This window comes from Oreochromis aureus, linkage group 11, assembly GCF_013358895.1.
Source record: "Oreochromis aureus strain Israel breed Guangdong linkage group 11, ZZ_aureus, whole genome shotgun sequence".
Taxonomy (NCBI): Eukaryota; Metazoa; Chordata; class Actinopteri; order Cichliformes; family Cichlidae; genus Oreochromis; species Oreochromis aureus.
In genome coordinates this window covers 16,266,075-16,287,884 of record NC_052952.1, presented here as the reverse complement: position 1 = coordinate 16,287,884, position 21,810 = coordinate 16,266,075, and the positions used below count along the sequence as shown (strand labels likewise).

Here is a 21,810-nt window from a genome sequence, read left to right as displayed (position 1 = left end):
TTGAAGATGTTTCACCTCTCATCCGAGAAGCTTCTTCAGTTCTAAGGGTCAGTGGTGGAGAGTCCCAGATTTAAACCTAGTGGGAGTTTCCCCCCCTATTTAGAATTCTATTCTATTCTATTCTATTCTATTCTATTCTATTCTATTCTATCATTTCTTTGTACTTTTAGTCACCATGTTACTCCTCTGCAGCACCTTCCTCTGGACGGTGTCTCCACGGTCAAATCACCGGCTTTATTCCGCGAATCGTTCCCCTGGACTCTAATAACTAACCACTCTCACCTGCCTGTCCTCCTGGTCACTGACTCATCTGGATTACTGGAATACAAGGTTAGAATCCCTCTCACTTACTCACTCATCACTCAGATGCTCACCCAGATACCCACCTCCAGAACCTTATGCCCTCCATCTGCAAGTAAGTCACAAATAAGTAACCAGCACCTCTCCACTTAGGCTCTCCTTCATTTAGATTTAATGATACTCTCCCTCTGTTTCAGTGTCTCCTCATCAGAGATTTCCCCGCCAGGTGCTTGTATCTCACCATAGTTTATTCCTTGTTTTCAATAAAACTTTTCGAAATCTTATTGCCGCTTCGTGTCATGTCTGCACTTAGGTCTACTCCCACCTACCGACCTTACGGCCCTGACAGCCAGTGATCCACATTTGCCAGGCAGCTAGTGACTGACTTTTCACTTTTTCTCCAAATAATAACTCTTAGAAACATTTATTCTAATGGGACTTAAGGGGTTACCATGAGTGAAATTTGGAAATTCGACAAACATAAGAACTACATCTAATAAGCTTTCTACTTTTAAATATTTAGCTTTTCTTTTTCCAAACTTGAAATGTTGTAGAATTTTCCTATGAGCAGAGTTTCCCTATGTGATGTCCTCCTATTTCATTATCTTTCTCAGTGACACATGAACTAAGATTTTATTGGGTGGTAGAGTTTGTGTTTTGCTTTTGATTTATTTTTCACAAATGTAGTGTTATTGGTTCACTTGTTTTCTTCCTGATCAATAGTTGTATCATTAGAAATGCTTTGTTTGCTTTGTGCATATCTGTATACCTTTACAGTAGAGTCTGACAGAAAAGTGAAGATGTACAACCTCAACTTTCAGTCATGTTTGTTTAACTTTATCGGCTGTGATTTCCTGTGCTGAGTTCGCTTACCTGAACACCCTGCTGTCTTCCCTTTGTCATTTGTTGTGATGTCTGTGAAACCTGTTGCTTGCTTTATGTTTTATGTTGGTAATGGGTGCTTTACCCCACCTAGTGAAATCTCTTAGTAATGTCCTGGGATGATAGCAAATAGTGTACAAGGAAATTATCACTTAATTTGCATTGAAAGCAACATTGTTGAAAGCATCACTTAATTGTTGCAAAGCAACAATATAAATTGAACAAAATACTGCTATTTTTAATCATTTCACTTTTTTAGATAATGACCTGTACTGTGGTCTTTGTGATTTTTAAACTGTCTTTGTCCTGGTCCTGAGTCTGCCGACTCAGTGTTTTGTGTTTCTTTATGCTTTTGTTTATTCTGAGTATGTATTCTGTTATGATTTGCCATTTGTTAGGTTTCTGTTCTGTGCTTGCCCTGGTCCCACTTCTGTGTTCTGTCTGTCTATGGTGTCACACTGTCTGTTTGTGAATCTGTCTGTTTAGTTCAGTGTCTTGTCTGTGTCTGTGAGTTTCCTGTTGTATTCTGAAGGTCTGTAGTCTCATGTGAGTGTGTTCAGTTTACGTTTCCCCTGTCCCGTCAGCTTTGATTTCTCCCAGGTGTGTTGCCCTCCTGTTGCTCATCCCCTGATTCCTGCTATGTGTATTTAAACCCTGTGTGTTCTCCTGCCTGTTGCCGGTTCGTCTGTGTTCCACGGTGTCCTGTTCCCCGTCCGTGTCTCTCTGCCGCTCACCCCATTCTGGTATCCTCTCAGGTTTGTTATTTAGCTTTCCCAGTTTAGGTTTCTTTAGTTTTGTCTTCCCTCATTGCCTGTTTTGCCTCCTCACCACCATGTAAATAAACATCACTAGCATTATCATCGACTGCCTGCATTTTGGGTCCTCCTTTCCTCCAACACCACACGGCTCGCCTCGGCAGCCGTGACAGTCTTTTTAATCCACATTTGTGTCTTGTCTTGTGTAGAAAACGTAACAGTAGTCTGACTTAAAATTTAGGTAAACTTACAGTCTCTGACAACAGAGAGAATTGTGTGATAATTACAGTCTACTAATATTCTCACACATTTGACAGGGGCATTGTAATGGGGAGGAAAGTGATACTGACTATACTGCTATTCCGCTTGCTCTTACCAATCTCAAATGACTATATTTTTTTGTTTGCAACTTTTCATTCTAAGGAATTAGATAGCTCGTATAGTGATAAAAGAGAAATTATTCCAACCAATCATTAGTGTCGATTGCTTTCTTTTCTTCCTGTCCTGTCCGACAGTGTAGCAATCAGAATTGTTGTCTAAATGGCCAAAAATACCAAACAAATTTGCTTTCACAAGTGAAGCATTACGGCATTCGCTAATGGTCCAATGGTCGAAAGGTGAACCACAATGTGGCGAAGGAATACCATATTTCATTCTTGTTCTCACATGTTCACACTACCTTGGTAAACATTGTGAAGGTTACCTGTTGGAAAATTTTGTACAAAGGACTTTTAAAGCTCTAGGGAATTCATGGCTTTTTTTGATGACATCAGTGATACATCAAAACTTGTTAAATCTATGGGAAGAATGCAAACTGGTGCTACAATGCTTACATTTGGAATGTCCTCATTATTTTAATGCCATTTTTAATGCCATTCTCAAAACACTTCAGATAGTCCATTCGTGTAGTTGTAAAAAGCATTACAGTATATTAAGTATTCCAAAGTATCCAGAATGCTTTACTCTCATAGAGTAACTTAACGGAATTACAAAATACATGTTTGGCCATGTATTCTGTAATCTGTAATGGAATACATTTTATAAAATAAACTTCCCAACAATGATGATGGTTCCTCCTCTTTCTTGAGTTTCTGCTGCCTAAACTATTCACTGAGTATGCAGTCGGCAACGGCCATCTTCCTGATGTATTCATGGATGTCCGCTGCCTCATCCTGTACTGTGGTGCTGACACTCTCTACATCAACCCCTCATCGCACACCTCCGTACAGCCATCCCTCCTCACACACCTCCCTACAGCCAACCAAGCCAGCAGGTGGATGAGGGAAAGGGGAGGCAGGAGGAGCAGAGACCCGAGGCAGCCGCTGGTCCGAGTGTCAGGTGAACTGAACTTCAGGCAAGAAGTTATGACCTGCAGTCTATCTGGGTCAGATATAAACCAAGTTTAGGTCTAGTTTATTTTCGTTATGCTGACTTTTTCGTGTTGGGTACTAGCTAGCATGGTGGAGTTTCTATACAGCTGGGTGGGTGCTATGAAGTTACTGATGTTGAATTTTATTTTGTTCATAAGGTTAATTGTTACCGTCCCCTAAAAAACGGAATCCTCTCGTATTCAGAGAAAATATTACGCATTTCATATTGAGGTGAAAAGAAACGCAGTTTGTCCCGTACTTCAGCTACAATGAAAAAGACACATAGCTGGAGCTGCACAGCTGCCTCTTCTTCTTTCATTCTCTCCCCCTCCCTTTCCTGTTTCTACTTCAATCATGAAACTGATCAATGATCAGCTGATCGGCTTTTCTGTCGCAAGTCCCGTCTCTCTCATTTGTTTATCTTGCGCCAGAAAGAAGAAACGAGCAGAGGTCGCGTTAAACAACAGCTAGTCAGCTGTTGTTAGAATTTATTTAATATTACTTTCTAGTATCAGCTGATGTTTGCTACAGCCACAGCAGCTGTGTTATTTACCATAAAGTGATTCAGAGTCATTCATACCAGAGTAACTAGAGAGGATAATATATTTTTAAATATACTTTTTACAGAACTGAATATAATTTCTTTATGTAAAAGTCTCTGAGGATTTTCCAACTATTTGTAACATTACAAAAAGCAACGGCCTCCATCACAGTGTTCATGAAATGCTGGGTTTATCCATCTTTTGGGGCAAGCCTATCGTGTTGTTCAGAAGATTTCCCTGTAAGAGACCTGGTGGTGAACATCATCAGTCCCCCTTCATCCTTGCGATAAGATAAGATAAGATAAGATAAGATAACCTTTATTAGTCCCACACGTGGGAAATTTGTTTTGTCACAGCAGGAAGTGGACAGTGCAAAAGTTATATAGCAAAATTAGAATACAATAAGAATAGAATAGAATAGAAATAAGAATACTGTACACAACTGTAAAGAATAGAATAAAATAAAATAAAATACCACGAACTCGTTTTAAGACTAGAGGTGATAGATCTTTTAGAGCGGTGGCCCCCAGGTTGTGGAATGCTCTCCCTCCATCTTTACGTTGTCTTGATTGTATTTATTCTTTTAAAAAGCAGCTTAAGACTCATTTATTTAGATTGGCTTTTAATTAGATTTGTGCTGTATGTTTGATTATTAATGTATTTTAATGTATTTTATGTATTTCTGTCTTATATTACTGTGAAGCACATTGTGGTTTTTATCCTGTGAAAAGTGCTATATAAATAAATTGAAATTGAAATTGAAATATACAGTAAAATAAATAGAATAAAATATACAATAGGATAAAAATAGAATGCAAATGCTTTATACAACTGAGTAAAAAATACAACTTTTTCAGAAAAAGAGTATTGCACTTAGTGTTATTGCACATGTGTGTGTTAGATCAGTTGAAGTCTTTGTTGTGGAGTCTGACAGCAGTGGGGAGGAAAGACCTGCGAAGTCTCTCCGTCCCACACCGTGGGTGCCGCAGTCTCCCACTGAAGGAGCTGCTCAGTGCTGTCACAGTCTCCTGCATGGGGTGGGAGATGTTGTCCAACAGGGATGACAGCTTAGCCACCATTCTCCTGTCACTCACCACCTCCACTGGGTCCAGAGGGCATCCTAGAACAGAGCTGGCCCTTCGGATCAGCCTGTTCAGTCTCTTCCTGTCCCCGGCAGAGATGCTGCCACCCCAGCAGACCACACCATAAAAGATGGCTGAGGCCACCACAGAGTCATAGAAGGTCTTCAGGAGTGGGCCCTCCACTCCAAACGACCTGAGTCTCCGCAGCAGGTACAGCCTGCTCTGCCCTTTCCTGTAGAGGGCGTCTGAGTTATGAGTCCAGTCCAGTTTGTTGTTCAGATGAACACCAAGGTACCTGTAGCTGTCCACAGTCTCAATGTCCATACCTTGGATGTTCAGTGGTTGCAGTGGAGGATGTTTGTGCCTGCGAACGTCTACCACCAGCTCCTTGGTTTTACTGGCATTGATCTGGAGGTAGTTCAGCTGGCACCAGTCCACAAAGTCCTGAGTCAGTCCTCTGTACTCCTTGTTGTCCCCATCAGTGATGAGGCCGACTATTGCAGAGTCATCAGAGAACTTTTGCAGGAAGCACTGGGTGGAGTTGTGGGAGAAGTCTGCAGTGTAGATGGTGAAGAGGAACGGAGCCAGAACCGTTCCCTGTGGGGCCCCCGTACTGCAGACGACCCTGTCCGACACACAGCCCTGAGTCCTCACATACTGTGGTCAGTCGGTGAGGTAGTCCAATATCCATGCTGTGAGGTGGTGGTCCACTCCTGGGTTCTCCAGCTTGTCCTTCAGGACCGTGGGAAGAATAGTGTTGAAGGCACTGGAGAAATCAAAGAACATGATTCTCACAGTGCTCCCAGCGGTCTCCAGGTGAGCGAGGGAACGATGTAGGAGGTGAATGACAGCATCATCCGCTCCAATGCCAGGCTGGTAGGCAAACTGAAGTGGGTCCAGTGATGAGCTCACCAGGTGCCGAAGCTGAGCCAGGACCAACCGCTCCAGGGTCTTCATCAGGTGGGATGTCAGAGCCACCGGCCTGTAGCTGTTGAGGTCCTTGGGGCGTGAAGTCTTTGGCACTGGTACAACACAGGAGGTTTTCCAGAGCTGTGGGACTCTCCCCAGCCTCAGGCTCAGGTTGAAGAGGTGCTCCATCACCCCACACAGTTGGTCCGCGCAGGACCTGACGACCCTTGAGCTGATGCCATCTGGACCCGCTGCTTTCTTGGCTTTAATCCTCCTCAGTTCCCTACTAACCTGGGTGGTTGAGAGAGACAGGCTGGAGCCTTGTGTTGAGTGTGTATTGGATGCTGTTATTGGGGGTGGGGAGGAGTGAGCAGGGTGAATAGAGGAGGTGTGAAGTGTCTGAGGTGTCAGAGGTGGAACAGCAGCAGTGGGGGTGGGTGAGTCTGCAGCCGATGTTGGAGACTGCCTCATGGATGAATCAAATCTGTTGAAGAAATTAGAGCTTGGCGATATATCGAGTTTTTTAAAAATATCGATATATTTTTATACGAGATATAAGATGTGACAATATCCTTTAAATCGATATAGTCTATGTTACGTTATAATTATAGTTGCGGAGCCGCAAGTTTGCCTCTCTTTCGTCCACTTTTGTCTTTACGCAACGTTACTCGACCTCGCCTCTCCTTCACTGAACACAACTCCCCCTCCTCCCCCATCGCTTCACCTGCAGGCAGCGACAAGATGGACATGGCAAATCTCCGTTAATGAGTTACTGCGCATCGCCCCGTGCGTGGGGCTGGACACGGCGTCAACATGTTAACGAGCTAACCACGCTAACGAGCTAGCCACGCTAACGAGCTAGCCACGCTAACGCCATGCACGGCCTGAAATCCTTTCATTTTCTCAAAAGTTGACTGCGCGCCTTTTGTATGAATTCTGGTTGTGCTTGATGACCGCGAACCGATTTTATGTGATACACAGCGCTCAGCTATCTGTCAAAAAATGTTTTCGTTCGACTTTGGTAAGCTACGGAGCTGCACCGCTTGATGGATTGTCGGAGCATTACGGCTACCGAGGAGCCTCGCGGAGTAATACGTACTGTGCTTCAACGTTATATTACTGTATTGCATGTGTATAAGGACCATAAATGGCACCTGTTCATAGACATGGTTACGAAGCGGATTTCAAACTCCAGGCTGTCAGTCACGCAGTAGAAGTTGGGAACAGAGCAGCTGTGAAATCTGTCTATGTTATTATGCTCAGCGTCTTTTAGTTTACATTTTGACTGCACAGTTGTGAGCTCTTTGTTATGCACAAAACAACATAGTTTTCTTTTATTTATAGAGCATTATTATTTAATAAATGCTCCTAATTTATTTTTGAGTAGTTTTTTTCATGTACATCTATGCTGCATGTTAATAAAAGTGCCTGTGTGACATCTGGGACACAGGTTTGACTAAGAACTCTCTTTTTGATCTTACTTTATGGCTTTAAAAAAATATCGAGATATATATCTTATATCGCCATCCAGCTAAAAAATATCGAGATATGAATTTTGGGTCATATCGCCCAGCTCTAGAAGAAATGATTCAGTTCATTTGCCCACCTCACATCCCTCCCAGGCAGAGAGTTCTGATGTTTGTGGCCTGAGATGGTTCTGAGGCCTCTCCAGACTTCACCAATGTTATTTTGCTGAAGCTGGTTCTCCATCTTCTGCCTGTAGCTGTCCTTCCCATTCCTTATCAGTCCTCTCAGCTCTCTCTGCACCCTTTTCAACTCCTCTTTGTCTTTGGATTTGAAGGCCCTCCTCTTCTGCTTGAGGACGGCTTTAATTTCTGGGGTAATCCAAGGTTTGTTGTTGGAGAAACACCGTACAGTCCTGGTAGGTACGGTGTTATCCACACAGAAATTAATATAGTCAGTAATGCATGTAGTAAGACTGTCGATGTCCTCTCCGTGGTCATCACAGATCACCTCCCACACAGTCGACTCAAAACAATCCTTAAGAGCCTCCTCGCTCTCCTCTGACCATCTCTGTACTGTGCGGGTGGCTGGTGGCTCCCTGCGCACTAAGGGCTCATACACAGGGACAAGGTGCACCAGGTTGTGATCAGATCTGCCCAGGGGAGGGAGAGGTCATGAACTGTATGCCTCTTCTGCATTGGCATACAGTAAGTCCAGTGTTTTATTGTCTCTGGTTGGGCAGGTCACATACTGGGTGAAGGTGGGCAGTGTGGAGTCCAGTGAGGCATGATTAAAGTCCCCTGATATTATGAGAAGGGCTCTCGGAGATTGTGTTTGCAGTCTGCTGACCACAGAGTGGAGAGAGTCACAGGTCGTGTCCAAATTCATGGGCTGCATCCTCCTGAGGACCCGGCCTTCGCGGTCTACGTGGGCCGGGTCCTCAGAAGGTCGGGTAGGCCGGAAGTAAACAGCTGTGAAATTGGACGGTCTAGCCTTCTGATTAACGTTACCGCTGTCTCGGTGGAGTTTAAACAGCTGTGTCCCAAAACGTAGGCTGCATCCTTCGGAGGACCCGGCCTTCGCGGCCTACGTGGGCCGGGTCCTTCAAAGACCGAGATGGCCGGAAGTGCGAGGCTGTGAAATGAGACCGTCTAGCCTTCAGATTTGCATCACCACTGTGTCGGTGGAGTTTAATAAACTCAGCCGTCTGCTCCTTGCTATCTAAAATATAACAGGACACTGCCATAAATTCTCGACCATCTCACACTTCTGTTTAATCAGTTTTCTGTTGGACGTTTATTCAGCTGTGTCAAAATCCCGGAGGAACCCACCGGATGGATTAATAAAGTTTTATTTAATCTAATAATCTAATAACTTTGATCTTAGCCAAACCGATTTGCTCCAGAACAAATAAAGCACAGAAAAAAGCCAAACAATTACATTTTTAAGTTATCCGAGTGACTACTCATGTTTAACCTGAGTAGCGAAAGAGAGTCTGAAAACGATGAAGCGGGAGTCCGCTGCTCTTGCTGGCTCGAGTGACCATTGAACCCCCTGGCTAGCTATCGAGCGGGTGGGTAACATATGTCTCCGAAAACATCGGCGCACTTTTGCAAATATGCGATGTCTTGATAAACCAAGCAGATATTTAAAGTTTGCACAGCTACTTTCTCGCCTGAAAATGTGTTAAAAGTTTATTTTGTGACCCAGAAAGATTAATAAGGGTAATTTTAAAACTTAGTAGCGGCCGCCATTGTTGGAAACTGAAATTGGCTGGGCCGCGCTATGAATTCTGGGATATGGTGGGCCACGTAGGACACACCCGACCCATCCTTCAAATTCGGGGAAATGAAGGACGCATTTGTCGGCCGCATTCGAAGGAGTCGACGAATTGGGACAGCCTTCGTCGCCTGGCTGTGACGTAATCGGCCTTCAAATGCCGCCTCCGAAGGATGCAGCCGACGTTTTGGAACACAGCTATAAACTCAGCCGTCTGCTCCTTGCTATCTAAAATATAAAAGGACACTGGCGTAAACTCTCGACCATCTCACACTTTTGTTTAATTGGTTTTCTGTTTGACGTTTATTCAGCTGTGTGAAAACCAAGGAGGAACCCACCCGGGGGATTAATAAAGTTTTATTTTATCTAATCTAATCTAATAACTTTAATCTCAGCCAAACCAATTTACTCACGAACAAATAAAACACTGAAAAAAGCCAAACAATATCATTTTTAGGTTGTCTAAGTGACTTATATATTACGTTTAATCTGAGTAGCGAAAGTCCGCGGTGATCTGAAAATGATGTGCCGGGAGTTGTGCAGTTCTCGGCGGCTTCAGTGACCCTCGAGCTCTCGGTTAGCTATCGAGCTGGTGGGTAACAGACGTCTCCGAAAACGTCAAAGCACTTTTGCAAATATGCGATACCTTGATAAACCAAGCAGATATTTGAAGTTTACACAGCTACATTCTCGCCTGAAAATATGTTAAAAGTTTATTTTGTGACCCAGAAAGATTAATAAAAGTAATTTTAAAACTTAGTAGCGGCCGCCATTGCCGGAAACTGGAGTTTGGCTGGGCCGCGCTATGAATTCTGGGATATGGTGGGCCACGAAGGACACAACCGACCCATCCTTCAAATTCGGGGAAAAGGAGGACGCATTTGTCGGCTGCATTCGGAGGAGTCTACGAATTTGGATAGCCTTCGGCGCGTCGCTGTGACGTAATCGGTCTACAAATGCGTCCTCAGGAGGATGCAGCCCATGAATTTGGACACGTCCACAGGCTGCATCCGCGTTGGCCAAGGGGGGGGACATACGCTGTTATCGCGATAACATGCGAGAATTCCCGGGGCAGGGAGTACGGACGCATGCTAACGGCTAACAGCTCAATGTCTCTGCTGCAGAGTTGTTCTTTTACAGTGATGTGCCCAGGGTTATACCATCTGTCATTCACAAACACTGCCAGTCCCCCTCCTTTCCTCTTACCGCTGTCTCTCGTCCTGTCCGCTCACAGCAGCTGGAATCCCGGTAGTGTCACGCTCGTGTCCGGAGTTAGCGATGTTAGCCACGACTCCGTTAGCATAATGATGCTACATTGCCGGTACTCCCTCTGTGACCAGGTTAGCGACGTGAGCTCATCCATCTTATTGGGCAAAGATCTTACGTTTCCAATAATTACAGAAGGAAGAGATGGTCGATAACGTCTCCTTCTCGGGCGACGGCGCTCCTTCCCAGCACAACACCTCCGTCTTTTCTTCCTCAGCTCGCTGGGAATGTTGAGTCTGTCCGCCGGCAGTACCGCTGCAGGACACAGCGCTAACAGCTGATCCTTACTATAAACAAAGGATCCCTGCTCTGGGTCCCCAGACACAGGTGAAAAAAGTAGAGAAAAACGACCAGGACTAGCACAAAACGGTAGAACATGGTTGCTGAGTCTAATTACTAATACGTTAGTTATAAAAAAATTACGAGGATTACAATGAACTTCAGTCTTCCTGATGTTTCTGAAATGGTGCATCTCTCAGTGGGTTAACAGAACATGTGACACCTTTCTGTGATGAAAGAAAGGGAACAAGTTTCTCCAAACCTCTGGAACGACGAAACCCAGCATGGTCTCCCTCACCAGTTTTCGCCCAGGATGGATGAAGCTGTTGATAATAATGTGGATAATCAAAAGAACAAATGATAGGTCTATGAAACATGCTGCTGTTTTTATTTTAAGTTTCCATGTTAGCAGCCTGTAGAGTGCTCTGTGAGTGTAATGGATCTAAAACAGTTTCAGTTTCAGTCCAGCTTCCCAGAGAGGGTCCCATTATGCATTCATAACATTTCAATGCACAGGCTGATAAAACAAGAAATATTACAAGGTAAAGATAAGTTAAATCATTTTTTCTTGTCTGCAAAGCATGGACACATTCTAAAACCTTTACACAAAAAACTAATAGTTCAATATGGCATGTACGCATTAAAAAAATAACAATGAATAACTGGAAATTACAGTACTTACTTTTTTAGAAATGTAAAAGTTAAAGAACAGGTAACTGAACAAAAAACATGACATTGGGGAGCAGCACAGTCCCAGGGATCAGCAAATATGCGTATATGTGTGATGGTCGGATACAAGTGAGTTTCAGTTTAGTTTCTGTTTAGGTTATAAGCAGTTCTGGTGACAAAAGGTTGTCTTCTTTTTTCAGAGCACTCCTTCCTTCTGTGTTTGACAGTGACAAATAATAATTATAAAACAAAGTCAAGTTATTTAAATTTTCTATTCTATAATATTTTCAAATTTTTAAAGCTTCAATACATTTGTAAGAAGAGTTCGTGGTAAAGTTTTGAAATTATTTAACCATCTTTCATTATTGCATCATTGGGTTGTTAAGAGTGATCTTTGCAGGATGTCCACTCCCAATGAAAGCAGCAGCAGTTGATGCTACAGATAGCAATATTTAGTTTGTCTTAGTGATGAACACTCACGCTATTAGAAATGCTTTTGTGTTTTGTTTTGTTTTCTAGTTTTGTGCATCTCTGGAGTGCTTCTTCGGTTTTATCAACTTTCACAGAATCACAGAAGTATAATGGACATCAAAACAATCTTTCTTTCAAAAAGCAAGTTAGGTCAACAATAATGCTTTGAGTCTGATTCATTCTCACAACTTGAATGACTTGAATTGACTTAACTCAGTGTTATCTGGGTCATGTACATATTAGTTAGAAATGTCCACTATTAAAACAAAATAAGTACTGAGTGCATCAGATCTTGCAGAAGGAGTTTTGATTGCATTGTAAGTTAACTTTTATTAAAACATTTAAACATCATAAAAACTGAGACATCGTCAACAATGACTTAAGAAATAAAAGTTATTCTCACATTTTTATTAGTCATGTGCTGAGAGAAGATTCTCTCTTTCTTGGCCACCGTAGCCCAAGGGGTAAGTTCACCTGTGAACATCCCATTTCCTGACAGGAAACAGAGTGATAAGCTTCTAAAGTCACCAATGATGTCCAAAGATTTTTCAAGAATGGTGATTAAGCAAAAAAATGTTAAAAAAAATAAATACGCAGGTATTAATAAATGTATGTTTGTAATGTAATCAGCATTCTGGTAACAAAGCAGTACTTCCAAAGTGCTTCAACAGGCAGACCACACGTTTAATCATCCAATGACACGTGATTTGTTTTCAGCAACATCATCTGTGCTCAACTGCAGTATCTTCCCAGGACAGGGACAGGACTATCAGGGAACCGAGGTCAACATGTTCTTGCTTTCTGTGCAGGAAAATGATGTGAAGGATAAATGTTACAAAGCAGGTTACAGAGAATTTGTTCTCCGCTGAGGCAAATTGCATTTTGCCTGCTGTTTACGGTCACAATCCTTTTAATACATATACCACTATCAAAAAATGTCGATAACAAATTAGTAAAATTTAAAACTGATTGTGTTACAAAAACTTGTCTAATGCTTTCAATATAATTCAGCAGGAGTCGACCATCGCCTTACTGTATGGACAATTGATTATCTCACCAACAGACCACAGTTTGTGAGGTAGTGATAGGCAAAGTGAGGCTCTGTGAAACACTGAAACATTCATCGAAATTGTACTGGAAATCTTAAACCCATCACCACAGTGACGCCTACTGGCCACTGACTGTAATAAACAATGTATTTCAGAAAATAGTATTTTCTCCCTCTTTTAACACATGTGAGGGTGTTTCACTTGCTGAGTAATTTAGTGCAATGCACACTAAGCCAAATCATAAAATATACTGAGCAAACACTGCTATGTTGTTGTGATAAACACACAGGTTTTCAGTTGTTTTGGGGACTGAGTCAGCTTCATTTTATGCAGGTTACCTGCCCAGTTTTGCAACCCTCAAAGAATTGTTTGACTGAAGCTTTATGTGAATGTCATTAGGTTTGTTCTACATGCTGTTAAAGGTACAAACTGCTGTGATGTCAGGTTTTATTTTTTAATAATTCAAAGGTGAATATACAAATAAACAAGACTAAATGTTCTTTCTTCTAAATAACTAAAAGATAATAGCTTATTTCACACTGGCCCATGTCTTTTAAAATCTGAACATGTCTTGGTTCACAAGTTGCTCAGTGGTGGACAAAGAACCTTTCCTTTTCTTTAATTGTAATCTATAATGCTGTGGATGACACAACTTGTGACATGGATATGATGTCTGACTGACAGGTTTGGATTACATTAAACTTGCATGCCTTTGTTCTGTTGTTAATGCAGCCACTCTGGGTGTTAACAGTCCATTCAATCATCCCAAGCCAGGAGATGAATAAATGAACACAGCGCATCTCTGCTGATATGAGTTTGCTATTTTCTGCTGGGAAGCATCACGGAGAGAGACAGGAAATGACTTCATTGTTTTAGAGGGCCAGCGGTCTCATGGCCAGTCCCTTAGACCCCATAGAGGAGGTTAATGAGAGGAGGGTGTTAGCCAAGCAAATGTCCATCATGGACAACAGTCAAACTCATCACCTGCATGTGGAGGATCATATCAGGCTGTAGTATAACAAACACATACAATAGATACCTGCTAAAATACACATGTATATTCTATCACTCCCACTTCCCAATTTCCAGTACTCCCATTTTTTATTTGTTTTTTTATTTTTATTTTTTCTAAGATATCTTTAATTCACTCTTTCTTCCTGACCTTTGTGATGCTGTAACATGTGAATTTTCAAATTTCCCCAGTGTGGGATACATAAAGTCTATATCTATGTCCAGTGATGGGAATAACAGCGTTACAAGTAACAGCGTTACTTTTTTCAGTAACAAGTAATCTAACTGATTACTATTCCTATCGTTACAACGCTGTTACCCTTACTAACAAGAAAATGCGGTGCGGTCGCATTACTATTTTTCAACAGACAGACGGTTGAAGCTGTGTTCAGCTTACTGCACTTTATATCAGTTGCATGGAAGTAGCTGACTACGTAAGTAATCTGGGCGCTACAGCTTTAAGCAGCTGCGCTCGCTCCCGCGGACGGCAATCACTTTCTGGTAGACAATCACTTTTTGGCAAAACACCTGGAGCTCAGGGAGAAAAACAATCACATGAGTGCTGCAGTTTGACTGAGGAAGAATATAGTAGTCATGGTAAGCCAATCACATGACCACTTTAAGATTACAAAGCAACAAGGTGATATATACCAGTTTGTAAATTGTGTTGATAGGCCACGTAAAACCAGAGTCATGATAAACAATATATACGGAGCGTTTTTTCCTCAATATTTTATTCACGCTTGCTGTCTAAGGACAGCGCTAGCAAGCACTCTCTGCTTATGACCAAAAAAAGTTTAGGAAGAGGGGGAAGTTTTAGGGGTGATGGCGTGAAAGAGAGAGGGAGAGAGAGAGAGAGAGAGAGAGAGAGAGAGAAAGACAGCAGAAAAAGAGAGAGAGCGAGTTTTGAGATGTGAGAGATTTGTGACGTTTAGCGTGTTTGGAGTGTGTAGTTAATGTGTTGTCTTGTGTAATTAGTGTGCAGTGTTGTGGATAGTTTTGTGTTGTGTGTCAAAACAATGAGGTGACTGCTGTCTCCAGGTAGAAACAGGAGTGATACACCTGCTGCTGTCAGACCTGCAGGTATCAGGCTGTGATGTTCTCCTTTATAGTGGACATAAATTATTTTTTTGGAGTGGCACAAATAATTTGTGTGGCATCTTATTGAATGCAGAACACCTGATTGTTCTGTAAATAGTTTGAAATGGTTATTTAAAAAATAAAGGTAACAGAAATGAAAATACCTCTCCAGATAATGTGCAAGATGTAACACAAACTGAGCTCATATAGTAGCAACTGGGAAGTATTCCAAGCCATCATTTGTATCAATGCTAACAGCCAGTAGCATTAAGGTTTGTACCGGTGGTTCGCAACCAGCGTGATGTGAACAAAGCAAGACATTATGAGGTTGTAACTGTGTTTCGGGCTGATGAAACCCTACAATAACACAGCTTTTGTTAGTTTAAAGGAAACATCCGGCAGCACAGCAACATTCTTCTGTACACACCGTAGAACATGTATTACTGAAAAACCCAGGATATCTAGATTAGTGCCACATCACTCTCTAATCGTTGTGTTCAGTAAAACAAGAGAACAGAAACAGAAAATGGCTTTGACACATTCACTTGCCAATTTGTGTGTTTCATTCAATTCAAATATTCTTACTATATGCCAAATGCAAAGTTTTGACACTGCTATCGCTACTATAACAACTTCTATTACAACCATTCACACAAAGCGTCTATTACACACTCTTTCTGATAACATCCACCGACTATGAAAATAAACTGTTCTCATAGCAAATATCTCAACCAGAAGACTGTGTTTGAACATTCGATTTTGTGCGATTTGCAGAAAATTTCAAGACTTTCTAATTTATATTGCTTGACTCGTTTATTCTCCTGCCGAAAGTGAAACTCTTACAAATACATATCCCATTGGTCCAGATCCAAAAATACTCCTGTCATCAACTTTCAGTCACAAAACTGACACTGAACCTAGATCTAGCAGCTTTTTAACATCAAAAGAAAGCTTTGTCCTGCTTCTTCTTTAAAATGCAAGCTTTTGTAATAAACGGGTATTTTTCATAGTTTTTTTCGTGTTTATATGACCTCCATAAAACACCTGTGTTAGAACACATTGTGACAAAACTTTAGTTATATCACAGACACATGGTTGTTAAGAAGAGACTAGCCTCAGTCTGTTCCAGTTCCCAGCACATTTCTCTTCTCTTTTCCTAAGTCCTTACTGTAACCCATGACTCACGTTAAGTAGTATAGGACAGCCAAAAGTACAGACCAGTTGCTAGGTTCAACAGGATTACAATAGGAACTGAGGTGAATGCGAAATGAAATGGCTGGAGACAGGAAATGAGTGACAATAGTTATTATTTTGTAGAAAAGTGAAAATAAAATGAAACATTTTACAATTTCCATAATAACAATAATAATAACCTGTCATAACAAAAACACAAAAAAACAGTCCTATTGAGCTCAATATTTCAGTTTGTCCTTTTTTCCAGCTACCTCACATATCTTGGCTGCACTGCTCCAAACCTAGGCCTTGCAGATTATATGCTGCTGCTTCATCTATATGTCAAGGAACATGAACATGTTGCTTTTGTTGTATTGGCTCAGATGAAGAATCACTGAACATTTCTCTGAGCAGAAAAGAACAACCATGCAGACACTAAATGCTGTATGCCTGTTACCTGCTGCTGAGATGCAGTAGTCCTTGATGGGTCTGTCTAGCACAACCCCTCGCTGGAACGAGACAATTCAACTACAACAGCAAAAAGCAAGACGCAAGTCACCAGAGCTCTTTGATCTCGTGCACGAGGGAGAGAACTATGACACGCGCCATTCCTTCGCTTGACCCCAGTCGCTCTCGTCTGCTCCCTTGCATCACTGCTCTTTATTGAGGTTTTATGAATATGCATAAGTTCATTAACATATGACATCTTACATAGGCGTACACGTGAACAAAGGGTACCAGTCTGTGCATAGTGTAGGTATGTGTGTGTGTGTGTGTGTGTGTGTGTGTGTGTGTGGCCCTGTGTACGACTCCCCAAAGCTGGTGCCAGGAGTCTAGCGGTCCATCTAAACAAAGGGCTCTTACACTCAAACAGATATACGTGTGTTTGCTATACCATATATCAGCAGGAGAAGATACAACCTCTCTCATGACCCTAGGAGGTGTGTGATCTATACCAGAACACTCTGAAGAGGAGTGAACGCACTCCCCTCTTTACACTACACAGAGTTGTTACAGACCTCCTAGGATGAGACATTCTTTCAATCTACAAATGATTATATACTTCTAAGCATATATAAATATATATATTTCTAAGCATAAATGACAATCAATAGTATAAACCTAACAGTCCTCATTTCCATTGCAGGCTAGAGTTTTATTGTAATCATTTCCATCACTTGGGTGTCTTTCTTTGGCTCTGACGGAGGTGGACTCCCCACTCTCCCTCACCTTATCTTTCCTGCTTTACTTCTTATGTCCTTCTCTAGTCTTGTCTAACTCTAACCCTCAGAGAGTCTCTGGGTCTTGTTCTCTAAAACCTAAAGAAGAATTATGGATTTGATTAACTGGTCCCTAAATGCAATTGACACCCTCTTCTCGACGAGGAGCCTTCGGGACAGCCCGAGTGTACTGGAGGGATGTTCCCTGCCGGATACACAATGGATGGATGATAGAAGTTGTGCACCGTGTGCCTGGCGGGACTGTCGATTGAGGACATTGAAGACATCTACCTATTTGGAACCACGATAATGGGGTTCTTGCTGATCTGACTGGCCCTGGCTTATCGGAAATTGAAGAAAGCTTAACTGGGTGAAAGGACACTCTCTGAGGCTGAAAACAGGACGCAGATGCACACTCACTCCCCTCCCCCATTCCAAACTCCTCTGATGCTTGCCCCCCATGCGATGCAGACGGCCGGTCAGCTGGACTGCCTAGAGATGCCATGGCCCAATGCTGCTGTCTACATTGGCTTACTCTAACCCCTTTAGCCAACCCTGTTGCTTGCCATGTGTTTTCATGGTGTTGAAGATTCATGTGATTTTGTGCTGAGGATTTTTTGTTTTCTGTTCTCATACTCATCCCCTATCAGGAGCTCAGTCTGAGTAGAGTTTCTTTTTTTCCTCCTCCACTGCTCTTACATTTCATTCATACATGCACATTTCATTGTTTTTCTTTACGCTACCTGTTCGGACCTGTCTCCGCAATGTGATGTTTGTGTCATGTATGTATGGTTGGAAGGGGTATGATTTTGCTGCAAACAACTGCAAGCGACAAATAAAGGCTTCATTCATTCACATTAGAAGCATTTCATAGGACCTGTAACAGTGCTTTCTGAGTCTAGATCATTAAAAGTTGCTGCGCAGGTAAGCACAAAGTAAAAAATTAAACTTACTGTGGTTTAGGTGTAATGAAAGGAACTGCACACACAAATTATAATTACGTTTTGTTGTTGCCGACGATATATCATCACGTGTATGAATAAGGTACAGTATACAGTATCACTGAAAACCAGAAATACCGGTTTAAGATGCTATACTGTTCTCTTGCCTTTTCACCCTACTGTCTTTACAAATGCAAAGAAAAAAATCTGTAACTGAAAGTTATTCCAAGCAATAATTTCCATCCATCATAATTTTAGAAGAAAGCTAATGCTAACAGCCAGTAGCATTAAGCTTTTTTCTTTGTTGGACCAGTGGTTCTCAACCGGTGTGATGTGAATGAAGCAAGACATTTTGAGGTAGTCAGTTTGTTTCAGGTTGATGAATACCACAATAACACAGCTTCTCTTAGTTCTAAGGAAAGGTCTGTCAGCAAAGCAACATTCCTGTGTACACTCTGAAGAACATGTATTACTAAAACAGCTATTGTATCAGGATTGCTGTTTTGTCACTCCCTAACTGTTGTGTTCAGTAAAACAAAAGAACAGAAAATGACTTTTACGTACTCACTGGCCAATTTGCTGTGAAGAAGAAGTGCTCAGTGCTTTGTGTGAAGCCACCAGCAGCCTAGACCTGTTGAAGCTTAATTAAGGGAGTTTTAATGGATACCTGTTCCAGCTTTAACCATAAACTGTATCAAAAAGTTTAAAGCATAAATTTAAATGTTGTATGTCTGTCTTAAAAAGTATTGTACAGATTTACCAGCGGTTATTGAATTGTCCCCACCAATAATTTGATCTCTTCGAGTAAAGAAAAACAAAACCCGATAGAAAGAAAAAAAACGATCTGTCAACGTCTCATTCACCTAGCGGTGCAGAAAGAGTTAAATGACGTTCTCTACTGGAGTCCTACCTCATGTGACAAATATGGCCAATGTGATTGGCTGTGCCTTTCAGGGAGCTCTGGAGAGGAGGATGGCAGCAAAATGGAAGAACCTGGATATAGGAAAGTATTTTTCAAAGAAACCTGTAAGTCCCTTAAAGCCAAGTTAACTCATAAAATGTGTCCGTCATAATAACGTTACAGGCTATGCTAAGCTTTGGTCTAAAATTGTATGTAACCATGAATAACGTGTTTTGGAAACTAACTGCACAACAGGCAGCACTATTAGTTCTCTCAGTCTCAGAGTAGCATTTCTAATTTTGATTGAAACTGTCAGAGAAAAACGGCAGCCTCGAGCAAGCCAGGATATTAGTTTACAGAGGCTGTTAAAATTATATATCTAACGTTAAAATGTTGGTGACACAATAATTTCATCCTAATGGTACTGACATATTCATAGGGTTAATTTTTGAGACAAAATATCATGAGGTAGTCATGATTTTGCAAATATTCCACCTTGTAGTGCAGTTTGCACAAATTGTTTTAAAAATGCACTCACCCTACAAACATTACTGATGAGTCAAGATCTGCACAAACTGACAGAAACACTGAAGCAGCTACCCGTTTTATTCTTATTGTCATGTATGTCCTATTTGTCAGGCGACAGAAGAACCAACACAAAGCTCAGAGGTGATACAAGATCACAGGTGAAATTGGATGTTGACTTGTTGGTTCATTACTGTATTTGAAGCACATGTGTGACTGCATGTATTTGGAATGTCTCACTGTTATTTATCAGGTGACAGAGGCAGCTCTGCCATGTTGTAGCTCGGACAGAGGTGAAGAGGCAAGGTCACAGGTGACTGACTGATGATTTGGTGCTATAGATTAATGAGAGGAGAAGGCATGTATTTGGCTCCTTCACATAGTGGACATTGAGTTGTTGTGTGGGGCACCAGTAGTCCATGTCTGTTGCTGTAACAGTAGTTCATGTTTAGAATAAAAAAATCCCAGCTCACTGATTTGATCGGGGCAACAGTGCGCCTAAAATGTTGCATAGTTTTGCTGAGAGATCTTTTACTTTGTTGTAATCTTAGATGAGTAGTTTTATGGACAAAAACCACCAGGTCATTCAGTGTTCCCTTAGTGCTAATGTATAAGAGGTGTTGGTGTACTATAACTGAAGTAATGTTGTTAAGTCCTTAAAGTCATATTATTTTATTGTCATGACTGTATTTGAAACTATTTTTATTTTTGTATGATACCTGATTTATATGGAATATGGCTGAAGTAAACTAAAGCCTAAAATACTTAGTCAGTCATTTGTTTAATAGTAATTTAACATTATATAATTCACATATAAAACTATGAATTGTAATTTTAAATGGTTTAAAAGCATGTAGAATAGCATATGTAGGCAAGTATATTTCTCCTTTTTTATCAAGAAGCAAAGACAAAAAGGAAAAAAAAAAGAAACAGGGAAGGGTTCGGTGGTTGAATCATCCGTCCCCACCAATGCCAAAACCAAATCTACGCCCTTGCCCCAGAGAGATTGGTTTGTTGGTTTTGGAGAAAAAGTAACACATCATCCGCATAAAGGCTGATTTTATGTTCCACGTTCTTGCATTTTATGCCCTTAATTACTGTATTCTGTCTAATTGCTGCTTCTAGTGGTTCAATAAAATTGAACCTCCCCCCTGGCATCGTTGCCCACCTCTCAATTTTAAATACACGTAGACATTGAGGGCTATCAGGAGGGGCTATGCGCTTACCTGCTGCTCTCTGGCAGGTAGCTCCATGCCCTCCTGGGTTTTAAATGCACCTTAGAACACACATACATCAACACTACATATGAGCGGGCGGAGGGAGGTTTGGAGTCTTCACACACCCCTGTTCTCTGTTGCCTGTTGGGCGGGGGGGCTGGGAGGAGGAGTTGGCCATCTGATTGGGGTCTGGAATGTGGGGCCTCCCTGCTGCTGTGGAGTCGGGGCGGTCTGCTTCTCTCCACCCCAGGGAAAAGGGTAACACCACCTGGGTCTGGGTGCAGTTTCCCCCTCCAGGGGCAAGGGTACCTAGACCTGGGGTATAGAGTACGCTTGGGGAGTGTGATTGTGTGTACAGTGTCTATTTATGTCTGTCTCCACGTTGGGTGAGTGCTGAGTAATTGCATATGAGAGCATGAGGGTGGGAATGGATGTTTGTATCTGTGTGTGCCTGTTTGTTTGTGTCTATATGTCAGGTCGGGTATCAGACGCCACCTCTCTGGGGACATCTCAGGCCCTCCATGGTATGGAGACCTATCTCCCCCCACCACTTCCCCTGCCAGTGGCAGACGCCCTCAGACATCGGTGCGTTGGTGGTTCTGATGGGCATCCAGGTACGCACCGGCTCACTCCTGGTGGCTGCTTGTTGGGGCCTGGAGCCTGGGGCTCGCTCGGGCCCCTTCGGGGGTGGGGTGCCCTCGGCCTCTCAGCCTGGGGCTCAGTCACTCTGGCACAGTTGGCTGCCAGCGCAGCTCACGGGCACGTCACTGCAACCCCCCCTGGCTTCTGCTTCGCGGCTGCTGAGTGACCCCTCATCTGGCACTCTCCTCAGCTCTTTCTGGGATAGTGGCACGGTTGCCCCTCTGTTGGTCTTCCTTGGTCTCTTGTGTTCTGAGGGCCTCTGGATGTCTGGAGTCTTGATCTC

The 21,810-nt window shown here is 42.3% G+C and overlaps 1 protein-coding gene across 3 annotated transcripts in view; it reads right to left on the bottom strand.

The window, feature by feature from the left end:
* LOC116324382 (sialic acid-binding Ig-like lectin 12) overlaps positions 1 to 16,690 on the bottom strand; it is a 28,857-nt gene extending 12,167 nt beyond the window's left edge. For 2 of the 3 annotated variants that reach the window (XM_039619281.1, XM_031744958.2), the window contains exon 1: positions 16,539 to 16,690. The gene's annotated coding sequence lies outside the window, so the exon portion shown is untranslated. Of the gene's footprint in view, positions 1 to 10,890; positions 10,954 to 16,538 lie in introns of those variants that run through there. The other variant, XM_039619282.1, reaches the window with a different exon arrangement.
* Between the last annotated feature and the right edge of the window lie 5,120 nt (positions 16,691 to 21,810).